Here is a 16,288-nt window from a genome sequence, read left to right as displayed (position 1 = left end):
TCAGTGTGGACTTCAATGGGAAATTTGGCCCCTTCTAGCCAATGTCTCCAAGTTTCAAAAGCTGCCTTTATGGCCAGTAGTTCTTTTTCCCAAATGGTATAATTTTTCTCTGGTGTGGTTAGTTGACGGGAGTAAAAGGCACAGGGATGAAGGTGGTCTCCCACCGGTTGTAAGAGTACAGCCCCAATTGCCACATCCGAGGCGTCCGCTTGCACAACAAAAGGGATTCCAGGATCTGGGTGCTGTAGAATTGGCTGGGATGTGAATAATTTCTTTAGTTGCTGGAAACCTTTCTCTGCTTGATCAGTCCAGCGGAAGGGCTGTTTTCCACGGATGCAGCTAGTGATTGGGTCAGACCAGTGGGCAAAATCTGGAATGAACTTGCGGTAATAGTTCGCGAACCCCAAGAAACGCTGCACCTCTTTCTTGTTAGTTGGCGCCCGCCATTCCAATACTGCTGAAACCTTGGCTGGATCCATGGAGAGCCCTAAAGGCGAGATGCGGTAACCAAGGAAATCTACCTCTTGTAGATCAAAGGCGCATTTTTCCAGTTTGGCATAAAGTCCATGATCCCGCAATCGTTGTAACACCATTTTGACGTGGTTCTCATGTTCTGATTGTGATCTAGAAAACACCAAAAAATCGTCCAGGTAGATTATCAAGAACCTGTCCAGATAGTCCTGAAAAATGTCATTGACAAAATGCTGGAACGTTGCGGGGGCTCCGCATAAACCGAAATTCATAACTCGGGACTCGAATAATCCGAATTTGGTCTGGAAGGCGGTCTTCCACTCGTCCCCTTCCCTGATGCGAACTAAGTTGTAAGCCCCCCGAAGATCCAGCTTGGTGTAAACCTTGGCTCCTCGAAGCCGATCCAGTAGATCCGAGATTAAGGGCAGGGGATAGCTGTTCCGCTTGGTGATATTGTTCAATGCTCTGTAGTCCACCACCAAGCGTAGTTCCCCTGACTTCTTCTTCACAAACATCACTGGAGAGGCGGCTGGGGATTGAGAGGGTCTGATGAATCCCTTGCGAAGGTTTGTCTCTAGGAATTCCCTGAGAGCTTCTTGCTCTGGTTCAGTCAGGGAGTAGAGATGCCCTCGCGGGATCGGGGCCCCCTCCACCAAGTCAATGGCACAGTCATAAGGTCTATGTGGGGGTAATTTCTCGGCTTCTTTCTCATTGAATACATCCCAATACTCGGAGTACTTCTTTGGCAAGGTGATGATGGGCTCGGTGTCTGTGGCATGGCATACCTTGGCTACGAGGCAATGGTTTTGGCAGTACGGTGAAGCAAACTGCAGTTCTCTGTTGGACCAGGAGATGTTAGGGTCGTGGAGAGTCAGCCATGGAATTCCCAAAATCACAGGGAAATGGGGAACCTCGGTAACAAAGAAGGAAATCTCTTCCATATGTTCTCTTATCCACATCCTGGTGGGTTCCGACCATTGACTTACGGGGCCCGTCTTGAGGGGGCGGCCGTCTATGGCTTGCACCACACGGGCATTCTTGAAATCATGATATTGTAATCCCAGAGAGTCGGCATACTCTCTATCAATGAAATTGTTGGTAGCTCCAGAGTCTATCATGGCGTGGATCATGACGGGTCCCCTTTTTGCTGACCATAATGTGACCACGAGAAGGAACAGGACCCCGGTTGGCGGCTCTTGAATGGATTTTTTGACCGGGTTGGCGAGCCTCTCTACACCCGGTCGTTGGCTTCCCCCGCCGGCTGTGTGCCAGTCGGCTCAGACGCCTTCGTCTCCGTGGAGGACGCCGCCGCAAGACGGGCGGCAGGCTTCCCTTTGGCTGGGCACTCTCTGGCGAAGTGGCCCCCGTTCCCGCAGTACCAACAGAGGTTTAAGCGTTGACGACGGGCCTTCTCGGCGGCATCTAGTCTGGGACGCACATTGCCCAACTGCATCGGCACCTCCTCGCCTCCTCTGGGGTATGGGGTTGGCGGTGGGGGTCTCCACACTGGACGTGGCTGAACGCTGGCGGGAGCGGGGGGTTTCGCCCCGGCTCTACCGCCCTGGCCTCGAACCCACTGTTTCCTGTTGGCAATCATGACTTCAGCCCGTAAACATTGATCAATGAGTGCCTCGAGGGTCTGGGGAGGATCCACCTTGGAGATTTCTTCCAGCATTTCAATGTTGAGACCCTCCCGGAATTGTCCTCTGAGGGCTACATCGTTCCAGCCGGTGTTGTGGGCCAGCACTCGGAACTCGGCTATATACTGAGACATAGGTCTGTCTCCTTGGAAAAGGCGACGGAGTTTGTGGCCGGCTGCCTCCAAATTGTCCTCGATTCCCCAAGTCTCCTTGAGGTGGTCCAAGAAATGTTGCGCTGATCTTAGGTGTGGAGAGGCTTGGTCGAACAGTGCCGTCGCCCAGTTGGCCGCTGGCCCGTCTAGAAGACTGTAAACCCATGCCACTTTGATGTCTTCTTGGGGAAACTCGGCATCACGGGCCTCTAGATAAGCTTGACATTGGCGACGGAAAACATGAACCTTGGAAGCTTCTCCAGTAAACTTGGTAGGCAACGCCATGGCCGGGAGGCGGATTCCGCGCTCCCGCAAGCCCTTTATTTCTCCATCCTGGGCGTTGAGTCTGTCGCGGATGCGATCCACTTCGTCCTTGCTGATGGTGTAGCTCAGTGGCTGCCCACCGGGTACGGTTCCGGTAGACATTCTGGCCGAGGTTAATTGGTGCTTAGGTTGGCGGAGTCAAACTGTCACGACCCAGGCTACAGAGCACCAATAACCATACGCAGAAGCCAGAATCTATCTAATATCTTTATTAAGGAAATATATAAAGTTAGTAAAAGCAAATGTAAAAGATAGTCCAGAAGCAGACCTTTCAGGAAAGGTCAAAATTAGTCCAAGGAATTAATGTCCAATATGAAATATTAAGGTCCAAAGTTGTAATCCAATAACCGAAACACTCACTTTGCCAAGCAAAGTGAGGGGAGATGACAAGGTCCTTTAGTCCATAAAACTTGAACGTGGCTAGGAAACAACTTGATACTTGAAACAAGGCTTGAACGTGGAACAAGGTAACTAAGAACAAGAACAAGGTCCGTGGAATAACTTGGTAAAATCCGTGAAACAAGGCAAGGATTGGTCCTGGGAAACAAGGCAAGGTCCGCAGGTAAACAAGGCTGGGAAGCAAGGCGAAGGCTGGATAGCAAGGCAAGGCTTGAGCGAGAGCGAGGCTTGAATCGGAACGCGCTGTCCAAACACAACTCGCTCCGTAGGCTGACGAATTGACTCCGCGAAGTTGCTACGCGGGCAAAACACCTATATAGAGTCCAACTTTCTCACCAAAGCGGTTCTCTGGGAATCAGAAACGAAAGCTAAACTCTGAGACCAGATGTTAAACTCCTTAAAGATTCTCACGAGAACCAATGTTAATTGGCAACATTCTTAGCTGCTATCCTCGCACTCCTGCGCGAAGCTGAATCCAAACTTCTCTGTTGTTTACAAAACTCCCGGCGCAAGAACACGGGAGAAGTAGGCTCTGGGGTTGTTTGACATACTTCTGGGGCACAACTTTCTTGCAGGTGCAAGGTTCCCAGATCTGCCTGGGAAAGATCTGGCTGAGAGGAATCCAGTTCAGACTGGGAAGGTAAAAAACCCAAGTTTTCATCTTCATCAGGAATTACAATGTCCTGAGCAGGACTACAAGGCCCATGGTTCATCACAACCTATCTTGTAGGATTATTGCAAGGATCACTGAGATGCTGAATTGGAAATTTATTAAGAGTCTAATGGGCTCGGGCTGTGGCGCAGGCTGGAGAGCAGCTGCAATGATTCACTGCAATGACTCACTCTGACCAGGAGGTCATGAGTTCAAGGCCCGCTCGGAGCCTATGTTTGTCTGTCTTTGTTCTATGTTAAAAGGCATTGAATGTTTGCCTATATGTGTAATGTGATCCGCCCTGAGTCCCCTTCAGGGTGAGAAGGGCAGAATATAAATGCTGTAAATAAATAATAAAATAAATAAAATGTTCCTCCTGAATATTAGGCTGAGTCCCAAATATCAGACCAATGTTGTGCTATAGATGTTCTTTGGCAAAATCCACATAGCAAATTAGCTTGTAAGGATATGGAGATTAGGCTTGGAAGGACTGTGGGTATGGACCATCAAAGCTGGAAGGAGAATTTACACTAAAATTTCTTTGCTAGTATCTGCATTTGGGAAAAAAAACACACACTCCATTGTATAAAACACACTTTGATAAACTGCAGTGTGATATACTTCAGACACTTTTTTGAGCATAGAAGTATAATCTTGTTTGAGTAAAGTAATTGTACCACTTTATTCTACTCTGAGCAAACTTTGAGTGTAATATGTTTCATGTTCTGGACAGAACAATTAAATAATATTGCCAACCTGGAATGTCCCCAGAGGAGGGCAATCAAAATGATAAAACGTCTGCAAACCATGTCCTATGAGGAGTGGTTTTGGGAGCCATGTCTGTTTAGCTTGGAGAAGAGAATGTTAAGAGAGGATACAATAGCCATGTGTTTTTTTTTTTCATGTCAGGAGCAACTTGAGTCACTTCTGGAGTGAGAGAATTGGCCATCTGCAAGGATGTTGCCCAGGGGGCGCCCGGATGTTTTGATGTTTTTACCATCCTTGTGGGAGGCTTCTCTCATGTCCCCGCATGGAGCTGAAGCTGACAGAGGGAGCTCATCCTCACACTCCCCGGGTGGGATTCGAACCTGGCAGCTTTCAGGTCAGCAACCCAACCTTCAAGTCACTTAGTCCACTACACCATCTGGGGCGTAGTGTAATGTTGTAATGATGTCATTTTGTAGATGGAGCCAGCTTGATTTTTGATACTCCACAATGGATTTAAACTATAGGAAAAGAGATTTCACCTAAACATTAAGAAGGAAATTCCTGATGGTGAGAATTGTTTGACAAAGGAATGCAATACCTCAAAGTGTGGTGGAGTCTCTCTGGAGGTTTTTAAACAGAAGCAGAGTGGTAATCATCTAAGATTATTTTGATTTTTGCATGCCAGGAAGTTCAACTGGATGGCTCTTTATATTTCTATGATTCTACTCTATGACTCCAAAAATTCTCAGGCTTTGTTCTGGACTATTAACAATTTGGCCATTGGATCCACATTCACAGGGGGGGCTTAAAACCTGCTGAATTGGTCTTTTTGCTTAAGAAAGAACAGCAAATTGATTTTGTTTTTTACAGAATAAAAATACTTGATATAGGACCAGGTATTTTTACTGGAGCCCCGATGGCGAAGTGCGTTAAATCGCTCAGCTGCTGAACTTGCAGATAGAAAGGTCCCAGGTTAAAATCCCAGTAGTGGCTTGAGCGCCCGCTGTAAGCTCCAGCTCCTGCCAACCTAGCAGTCCGAAAACATGCAAATGTGAGTAGATCAATAGGTACCGCTCCGGCGGGAAGGTAATGGCATTCCATGCAGTCATGCCGACCACATGACCTTGGAGGTGTCTACGGACAACGCCGGCTCTTCGGCTTAGAAATGGAGATGAGCACCAACTCCCAGAGTCAGACATAACTGGACTTAACGTCAGGGGAAACCTTTACCTTTTATTTTTACTGGACACAGAAGGCATCATGTTTTGTATAAGGTGATTAATGAGAGAGAACTTTAAAGAGCCTCTTTGCCTACAGTTTTGACAAACAAGCCCTTAACAAACAGATAAATAAATACAATTTTTGTGTGTGTGTCAGGAGTGACCTGAGAAACTGCAAATCACTTCTGGTGTGAGAGAATTGGCCATCTGCAAGGACATTGCCCAGGGGACACACAGATGTTCGATGTTTTACCATCCTTGTAGTAGGCTTCTCTCATGTCCCTGCATGGGGAGCTGGAACTGACAGAGGGAGCTCACTCGCTCTCCCCAGATTTGAACCACTGACTTGTTGGTCAGCAGTCCTGCCAGCACAAGGGTTTAACCCATTGTGCCACCGGGGCGGGGGGCGGCTCCAATATAAGTAACAAAAATACAAGGAAACTAAATTTTATTATAAACAATTACTGGTATTATATTTGGCCTACTTCTAGGGTTGGCCTGTTTGTACTGATTTTGCTCAACCTAAAACAGTGTTCTTCACTCTGATTCTTGATTATGCACCCCTGATCATTCTGGCTCTTCTCTAATTGTAACTTATGCTTCATTTTCAACAGTTTCTTCCAGCTAGTAATTTGAAATGAGAGCATTATCTTCAATGAAAAGTTGGAAGATACACTATCTTAAGCATCTAGGGGGGAAAGATAGAAAAAAAATAAGTATTTGCTAATCGTTTCTTCATGCCCTAGATAGCATGTTTCTGCTGCATTCAGCAATTAAATGAGGAAGTAACTGTTTCAGATATATAGAAAGAAGAAGCAAAATGAGGCTTGCTGCATGGAGAACTAAATAACATGTTTTTCTTTGTATTGCCAAAGAAGTCAAATAGCCATGATATAAAATGCTGAACTCACAATTCATAAAAAATACTCAATCACAAATTTAAAGAAAATAAGTTATTTTGATCTATAAATCGTACAGAGTGATCTGGTCAAGCTGAATATTAGATTGGAGGCAAGACACCCCAGTTCTAATGATATGGTGGTCTAGAAAATGTCAGATTAATGTCCACACAGCAGAAAAACATAAAACAAATACCTGTTTTGATAGAAATCTTTTTGTTAGATAATGGCACTGTTGGCTGTGTTGAATTCTCAGCTCTGCCCCGAACATGGGCTGAAGCAATGACTTTTGGCTAACCAGGATGTAGCTGGTAGTCACTGTTTTATTGAGTATTATTTTCAGGCAGGTTTTGGACATCCTGGCTATGGTTTTAGGGCATGTGAAGGTTTAACAAAGCCAAAGTGCTACATTGCAAAGTATTGGTGGCAGTTTGAGTGATTTTTGAGTGAGATTTTTCAATTTTTTTAAAAAAAGTTGAGGTCTGGCGTTTTGTTGGATAGCTTGCCTTATGATCCAAGTGTTCCATGGACAACATTTCCCATCTCTGTACTAAATGCTTTTGGGGGGTTCTGATATCTGGAGACATTGGTGGTTGTGTGCATGGGGAAGGGATGAATTTCCTCTGGGTTCTAGTTCAAACACTGAAAACACATTTCTTCATGCCAGGCACATATTGGTATAGCGTCCAGCCCCTTGAATAATTCTTTTCAAGTTCATTCTAAAACTCAGAGTGGAATAAGTGCTCTGCAGACATTGAATCCATCAAATTTCTACTGCCTGGAAAATCCCTGTTTGCCTAAATTGCCCTGTGGAACTGATCGAGGAACCTGTCGCTGCTTTTCCATTAAAACTGGCTGAAGAGAATTTGTTGTCTATTTAATGTAGAGGTTGCACAATTTACAGAAAATGTAAAACACCTACAAATCTTGGTAAAAGTAGTCATAAAAATGTTCTCTCATTTCAGTTTTTTAAAATTGTGTCTTTGCTCAGATATAAAACAAAATGGTTCTGGAGAGATGAGAGAACATTGGCTTCCCTTTGGCTAATCTGGGTATAAGATGCCTTGTTAATAAATATGAGTGGAAATTGTCTAATGTGAAATAAAATAAAACTGTTATACAATCAAACATTTATTTATGAAGAATAAGCCAAAGGAGAGAAGGAAGTGATGCAAAACATAGGCTTCTTATTATGTACATTGGACTTAAGGTCATTGAACTCTGAAATAAAATGCAAGCCTTCACATCTGAAGGTCCAGATGTGGAGGTGTTATTTGTAAGTTTTGCCTGGGAAACATATGAAAGGCTGAAGCAAGGAGATGAGTCGGTCAACATGGAAGGGCACTATATGTTAGTATAGATGCAGCCATAAGTTAACTACATTGAACTGTATTATATGTGTCGACACCGACCAGATTCAAATTGCATTATATGGCAGTGGAGAGCCAGCCCAAAGAAAATTCTAAGCAGCTCATTCCATATTACACATATCAGATTCACCTATAAATCGTACTAAACTCAGGAGTGCTTCATTCTTAACTCTCCAACTCCACCTTGTGAAACATGTATTTATTGCAGAAACACATATTACATTTGTTGAACCATGGAAAAAATCAAATAGCTTTCTGAGAAACACTTTTGGGGGTTGGTTTTATATGTCCTCGTTAAAAGTGATGGTGTGTTGTCCACATACCATGAGAATGAGAAATATTTGTGATGTCTTTGCTGTTCAGTAGAGCCCACTGAGGCCCCATCCACACTGCCATTCTATGAGTCTACACTGACCATATAATACAGTTTCAAACTGCCAAGCTAATTTATAAGTTTTCCCCATTTTTGAAACTAGTGTTCATCTTGCTCCCTGACACTCATTCACAAACTCCAGGGATTCATTCATACATTTATATTTAATATTCATTCGACATGCTCACAACGCCAGTAGATTGTCTTTCCATATTTCACAACCTCAAAGAGGCCAAACAGATTGTGCCTCCTCCCTTTCTTTCCAAAGCTGTAACCTGGAAGTTCAAGATTACAGATATGTCTAGCAACATTTGGATGTGTGTATCTCTAATCTACATAATCTCGTCACAATAAAATGGGGGTAAAAACAAGAGGTGCTCAATGTATATGCTCAAAGCGCTCCCACTCCCATAGATGAAAATCTCACTAATACTCTTGAATGAAATCATTGATATATTTCCTGCTGTCAGGTTTTTCTGGTTTTCATTGATATCCACTGATGAAGATCGACACACAAGTTGTGGGTGAGGATTCACCCATTGTACTATCTATTACTCATAATTACTCATTGTCTTTATTGGGCCCCCTCCTTTGTGTATACACAAGCTGAATTGTTAGGTCACACAAAATTCCTGGGGTTCATGCTCTTCTCAGGAGTGGAATGATGAACGTACTAAGATTTTTGAACCAACTAATGACAGCTGTTTATTTTTTCACCATGGGAGAACACCAACCAGCTATGACATCAGAGGGAATCCCCAGACAGCGGGAACCCAGATCCTAGTTGGGCCATTTCTCAGAAGTGAACTCCGATGCGTATCCCTAATAAGCATGCATGTTTATAGTTTAAATTATACTAATATTTTTCAAGCATTCAACAACATCTACTTTTTGAAAATAAATGATTTTTTATTTTTTTAAACATGCAAACTTCTTATAGATAAAAAGTAACTACCAAATTATATACAGCTACTGGAGTTTTTAAGGATTGCTAGTTCCTATCATTATTTTATATGCATAATGCTTGTGTTATCAGTTACTCCTATAATTTTTTTTCTATAGATTTTTTTTTCAGTTTGAAAGAGAGTTGCATTAAAAATAAACTAGCCCTATGCTTTCTATCACTCCCCCCTTGATAAGTGCTGGAGTGGTCATCTCTAGAGTACATATTCAGTGTGACATTCACAATCAATGAAAAGTAGTTGCATAAAATCCTTTAAAATGTATTTCCAGAAATCCAGAATGATTTGTATTGAAGATAAAAGGTCTATTGCTTCTGAAGATAACATGCTGGTTAAAAATCCCTTCTATAATTCTCCCAATTCATTGTATTTGGACCTGTAAAAGACAAAGTGAAAAGGTAAGGCTGTGTTCATAAATTTTATGCAAATATATCACTATTACAAAATGGTATCAATAGCTTGATCTTACAGACAAGTATTTAACTTTAGCGGGTAAGAGCCCTCCGGACAGCCCAAAGATTGGGGGGGAAGGATTGGGGAGGAGGATCTGGGCAGTTGCTTCATGTCTCATTTTCCTCCTGGCATAAGGATGCGGCGAGCAACCCCATCCTTATGCCAGGAGGACAGCCTGAGGATGACATGAGCCCTGCCCTGCCCCGCCCCACCCCACCCCTTCCCAGCCCTACATAGGCCCTCTCCCTCCCTGCCCAGCCTTCTCAGTCGGGTACATAGGGTAAGCAAAATCCCAACTCATGTGTTGAATATTCTACTTTTAAGGTTTAATGGCAATATACTCACACATCATATGCATTGTGGGTATTCAAGTGTCCCATCTATACATTGTACTCTGAATGAAGGAGAATATGAAGCTGGCATGTAGCCCCTTTTACAGGTAAATTCTGTTACATCCCCAGACATAGTATATATTTTTTCTTCTCCTGACCACCTCAGCCTTATATTGTTACGTTGCATGTCGTCTTCACTTACGGTACATGGAACTGCAGAAAGACACAGGTTATGTTTTTTTAAAATTGTAAAGGCATAAGTTGGAAGCCAGAAATACAATACATAGCCAGAAACACAAGATACGAAAACAATTATTTTTTCACAGAAGAAATACTGAAAGGAGAAAATGACATAGTAAAATCTGAGATCATTCACATTATTGTTGTTGTTGTTGTTATTGTATTGTATGACACAGCAAACAAGATAGATATGCTGGATTTTGTCTCACAAAATCACAAGTCGAACACTTCCCAAGTGTCTAGGACTGTGTGATGTATTTTCGAATGATGCGTGCAGATCCCAGTAGGGTGGCCTTTTGCAGTTGGCAGATCGTAATGTTGTCAATGTCTATTGTTTCCAAATGCCAGCTGAGATCTTTTGGCAAGGCACCCAATGTGCCCATCACCACCGGGACCACCTGCACTGGTTTTGAAGTTCAATCTTGAGGTCCTGATAGCGGCTGAGTTTTTCCTGTTGTTTTTCGTCAATGCAACTGTCACCTGGTATGATGACATCAATGATCCAAACCTTTTTCTTTTCCACAACTGTGATGTCTGGTGTGTTGTGTTCCAGAACTTTGTCAGTCTGGATTCGGAAATCCCACAGTATCTTTGTGTGCTCATTTTCCAATACTTTTGCAGGTTTGTGACCCCACCAGTTCTTTGCTGCTGGGAGGTGGTACTTGAGGCATAAGTTCCAATGAATCTTTGGGCCAGGTCTTATTATTATTATTATTATTATTATTATTATTATTATTATTATTATATTTCTTTATACTCCATTTTATCTCTCCTGCAGGCAATTCAAAGCAGCTTAAAATAAAAGCATCATATATAATTTAAAATATACAAATGTGCAAACATTAAAACAGGATTAAATAGAAACAGTATTTACTTATAAAAATTCCCAGTTAAAAACCATTAAAACATATTCAAGTTAAAAACCACACCCCCTCCCCCTGAAGTGATCTTAAGAATGTTCATATTTAAAAGACTGAATAAAAAGTTACAGCTGACATTTTCTTTTCTTTTTTTGAATATTTTTATTGGTATATATAAGAGTTAAAGTACAACGAAAGAGTGAGAACAATGTTGAGAAAGTGTAGAAAAATAAGAGATATATTTAGAGAGAAGGGGTGGGGAAAGAAGTGGGAGAATGGGAAAAGGGGATAAAAGGAGGAAAGAAAAGAGAGCAAAACTAAACAAACAAAACAAAAAAATGCAAAAAGATATGAAAAGATGAAAAAATGAAAAGAAAAAATGAATATATATATATACATATATAAAAAATGACTTCCATCTTCACCTTTGCATTTCCATTTCTAAGAAAAAAGAAAGAGGATAAAAAATAAAAACAACCTCTTTTTCGAGAATAATGAGAACAAACAAAAAAATTGTACTTTATAAGGGCTAAGACAATGATTCTTTACTTCTTGTTAAGTAGTAAGAAGAGAAACACAAAAAGGGTCTACCTTTTGTCCTTTAATTGATACTGATGAACTTCTTTTCTTTTCAAATTCCTCTACTTTGGACCAGTCTGTGTATTTTATCGGGTTTCCTGTGTTTTTCTTTAATAAAAAAGTTAATTTGTCCATGTCCTTGATCTCTCTCACTTTCTGTATCCATTCTTCCATATTTGGTATTTCCTTTTGTTTTCACTGTTTTGCAAAGCTAATTCTGGCGGCTGTGGTTAAGTATGTGAATAAGATATCATCATTGGTGTCTAAATGAATGTCCCGGTCAGTTATGCCCAATAGATAATATTCCGCTGTCCTGGAAAATTTTGTTATAAGTAGTTGTTGACAAGTTGCATGGACTTTCTCTCAAAATTTTTTTGTTTCTTTACATGTCCACCACATGTGGAAAAAACTGCCCTCTTGTTCCTTACATTTCCAGCAGTTTTTTTTTTAGTATTAGTGTACATTTGGTTTAATTTCTTTGGTGTGATGTACCAGCGATGGAACATCTTTAGCTTACAGCTGACATTTTCAATAGATGAAAAAGAGGGTTCTGTTAGTGCTGTCAGCTAATAATCTCTTAACTACTATTTGGCTCCCTCAAATTGAAAGTCAACATTTCAGTATTTCCAAAAAAAAAGAGTGATAATAAATGCATAAGTTGTCTGCACTCATTCTTTTAGACAAGCTTCCAGGCAACTGAGCTAAAGATGTCTAAAATGTCTCCTACACAGATTGCAACATAACATTTTAATGAGCTAAGAAGTAAAAGGATCTAATGCATGTGTGCTGGTTCTTCCTTCTCCAAGGATTCTGTTCAGACTGTACCAAGCCTATCTAGGTAGAGATGGGGGAAAGTTTCAGGAAAATCAGAGCTCTTGTGAATTCTTCTCCCTCTACCATAATTCCCTGCTCCAATGTCTTCTGTGAGCTTATTATGCACCTAAACTTACAATCTCAGCTTGCAAATAGCTAATTGGCAACAATTAGTACCAATTAAACAGAATTATAGGTCACAAGTAAAACATTATTCTGGATGTTAGCATATTTTATGCAGAAATCTGTAAAAAGGAGGGGATTCCTATAAAAGATGACTGAAGTTTGAAAATATTTGAAAAGCTTGAAATGGAAATAGGTAATCATTAAACACAGCCATAGAAAAATTCATTAAAGAAAAGAACTGTTCTCAAATACCAGTTGAATACAGTTGTCACATCTGATGGTTATAGATCTATGCATCATTTATTAAAAAAGAAATCATACATCTTTCATTGAATAGATAGAGCTGAAACATATCAGCTATCAAAACCATGATAAACATATACTTTGCAGTTTTCTAAATTTATAGAATTTACAAAATGACAATTTGAGATTATTCTCATACCTAAGCACCGTGGAGTTTCAGACCAACGGCCATTGAGACAATGAACTACTGAATTCCCATGCATTAAGTAGAATCTTTGACATTTGTAGTGTACAGTTCCACCTGACATATATTCTTTTTTAGGCATTTCAGTAATATCTCCATTTTCAATAGAAGGTGGGCGATCACATTTTCCTGGAGATCCTTTGGAAAATAATTCAAAGCACAGAATCAGAAAAAAAACACCCCATTACACCTATTATGATAACACATTCCTCTTCCCGCCTTGACATAAAAGTTCTAACTCTATGAAACAGGAGAAAAAGGGAAAAAATCACTGCTCATTTAATGAATCATGGACAGCCAATGAGAAAATAACAACAACAATCTATTAATATATTATTATTATTATTATTATTATTATTATTATTATTATTATTCAGGTATGAATGGTATTCTTCCCACTTTTTTTAGAACTGAAAGAGAACGAGCAATTACTTTTATGTGAATAGGATTTCAGCATGTTTACATTTTGCTTATCAGTTTACTCTCAGTCTTTATCTTTATCTTGTTAGCTTTTGAAGACTCCTTTTCCTACACAGAAAAAAATTGCTTTCTGAACAAAGCAATGATGTTCAAATTTTGCAAAGGATATGTCCTGAAATGTGATTAGCCTTCAAAAATGTCATGGTTTGAAATGGAGTTTTAATAAATGTATGTTTACTGATTTGTATTATTTAATGAAATAAAATTCAAAGACTACTTACTTTCCTGTGAAGTGCAAAGCATACATAAGAGAAGCAGACCAGTGGAGCCCAGCAAAGAGCCTGCCATCACAAAGCTCAATGTGGGCTTTTCGTCTTTCCCACTAGTTCTATGCCAATCTCCCCAAGAATTTTCAAAGTACACTTGGCTTTTTTCTGAATGATGCAAGGAATAGCCTTCATTGAGCTTTTCTCTTCAACAGTCACACCCTTTTTAATCCTATTGCAACAGACAGGTAGATCGTTTTTTTTTCTTCCTTTTTTGCTTTAGAATATGCAAATAATGTTAAGAAAGGACTTCCCCATATTCTTAACCGACTGACCTTCCTGTTTGCTCTCAAGCTCTGGCACTGTACATCAATAAATAATACCATGTAACAAAACTTTGAAAAAATCTGTTCCTGGTTTGAAAGTATTATTTTTTGTTTAATTGTGTGGTTCGTACCTTGCAAATAGTTGTTACATTCCAGAAACTTTGTTTTTGTGGCTGCCACAAACGATGTTGAATGGATTGAGACTCTATGAGATTTTCATTGAAAAGTTATAGCAAAATGTACTTCAGGATGTCCTGCAAAAGCAAAGATTTTTCAGTTTAATAATTTTTCCATGTTTTTATGATAGGACCAATTAGGAAATTATGACATTCATAACCCAGGAACAAAAATTATTTTACCTAGTATAATCTCATCTAGTCTAGCAAACCTCAAATACAAGTTCCCTAAAGAAATCCAGGTTTTTTTTTTTTTTTTTTTTGGCAAGCATTTGTAGTTTTATGCCATGTTGCTAAAAAAGTAAAAAAAGAGCAAAGGATAGTATTACAGCTGGGATCATGTTGTGTGTTTTCTCCTTCTGCAGGGACCATGGATTCAGAAAAATGTGCACCACGATAAAGGTTCAAGCCATAGAACACAATATGTATATTAGAGCATCATATACATAATAATGTTAACAATAATACAACTAATAATATAAATAATAATAAGATTTATAGACTGCAATCATCCAGATTTAAATGCTACACAGAGCAGTTTTCACCTGGTCTATATAAATCATATGTGATATCTTAGAAAGAGCACTATATTAGACCATTTTCCTTTTATCTCTTTAAGAAAACTTGAAGCTGAGCCAACAATACAGATATTCAAAACATTGCCGCTTACCAGATGAAGGGTTAACTGAAACTGGAGTAAACCTGGGAACCAGTAGTAAACGGCTTATGTAAACAGTTTGTAAACAGCTTACTTCGGCTCACAGCCAGCTACTCTAAAATAACATCTATTTTACCATTTATTGTCAACAAACTGAAGCTACAGCCTACTGGCTGCATTTACATCTATAGGAGTCCTACAGAACTGCTCCAAGACCACAGAGACTTTGATTTGTTTTGACTCCAAGCCAAGTTTGAGCCAAGTGATTTGCACACTGATATATTGAGTTTTACAGCATAATACATGCATTTGGAGAGACTGGATGTACACATACTGTGTCGCTAACAAACTTTAGTTGGAGTCTTGCTGATATTGTTGATATACAGTAGAGTCTCACTTATCCAACACTCGCTTATCCAACGTTCTGCATTATCCAATGCTTTTTTGTAGTCAATGTTTTCACTACATCGTGATATTTTGGTGCTAAATTCGTAAATACAGTAATTACTACATAGCATTACTGTGTATTAAACTACTTTTTCTGTCAAATTTGTTGTATAACATGATGTTTTGGTGCTTAATTTCTAAAATCATAACCTAATTTAATGTTTAAAAGGCTTTTCCTTAATCTCTCCTTATTATCCAACATATTCGCTTATCCAACGTTCTGCCGGCCCGTTTACGTTGGATAAGCGAGACTCTACTATATGTCTGATTTATGTTTTATATTGAAAACTGCTCTGTGTAGCATTTAAATGGGGATGATTGCAGTCTATAAATCTTATTATTATTTGTATTATTAGTTGTATTATTGTTAACATTATTATGTATATGATGCTCTAATATACATATTGTGTTCTATGGTTTGAACCTTTATCGTGGTGCACATTTTTCAGATATTGTTTAGAATAGACAGCTGTGTTTAGTTATTACCATGGATTCAGAGCCTGGCGTGTCAAACTCCCATAAGATCAAATGAGACACAGATGGGATGAAGGCAAAGATCAGAGGCTTTATTCCTCTTTGGCCAAAAGAGGATATCAGCAGTATTTGCATTCTAAAGACTGACATAAGCACAATTACGAACATACACATTTATTTATAGCACTTTGACAGCTATTAAAAATATAGAGATTTTGCCATGTCTGCTGTTGATTGGTTCAAAATGGTGCTAGTTCCTAATATGCTCACTGTTAATTGGCTCTAAAGGTAGCGGGAAATTTAATAAACAGTTATTTTCTGAATGTGAGGTCTAGTGGCTGTTCTTGGTCTACCCAGGGAAGGGATACAGGAGGAATGGAATGTGGCTGTCTTGGAGGCATTGCAATTTGAAGACCCTGGTCCTAACTGGCCAGAACAGGACAATGGGATTTGACCACACA

At 40.0% G+C, this 16,288-nt stretch overlaps 1 long non-coding RNA gene across 1 annotated transcript; it reads right to left on the bottom strand.

The window, feature by feature from the left end:
• Window positions 1–9,093: 9,093 nt before the first annotated feature.
• LOC100565400 (uncharacterized) lies at window positions 9,094–14,045 on the bottom strand. Its single transcript, XR_507426.3, has 4 exons — window positions 13,762–14,045; window positions 13,016–13,198; window positions 9,969–10,168; window positions 9,094–9,546 (listed from the first exon to the last, which is right to left on the bottom strand). It is a non-coding gene; the product is annotated as an uncharacterized LOC100565400 (long non-coding RNA).
• Window positions 14,046–16,288: the final 2,243 nt, after the last annotated feature.

The sequence above is a fragment of the Anolis carolinensis genome, chromosome 4 (assembly GCF_035594765.1).
Source record: "Anolis carolinensis isolate JA03-04 chromosome 4, rAnoCar3.1.pri, whole genome shotgun sequence".
NCBI lineage: Eukaryota > Metazoa > Chordata > Lepidosauria > Squamata > Dactyloidae > Anolis > Anolis carolinensis.
Note: the sequence above shows the minus strand (reverse complement) of the source record. Positions and strands in the feature narration are given on the sequence as shown.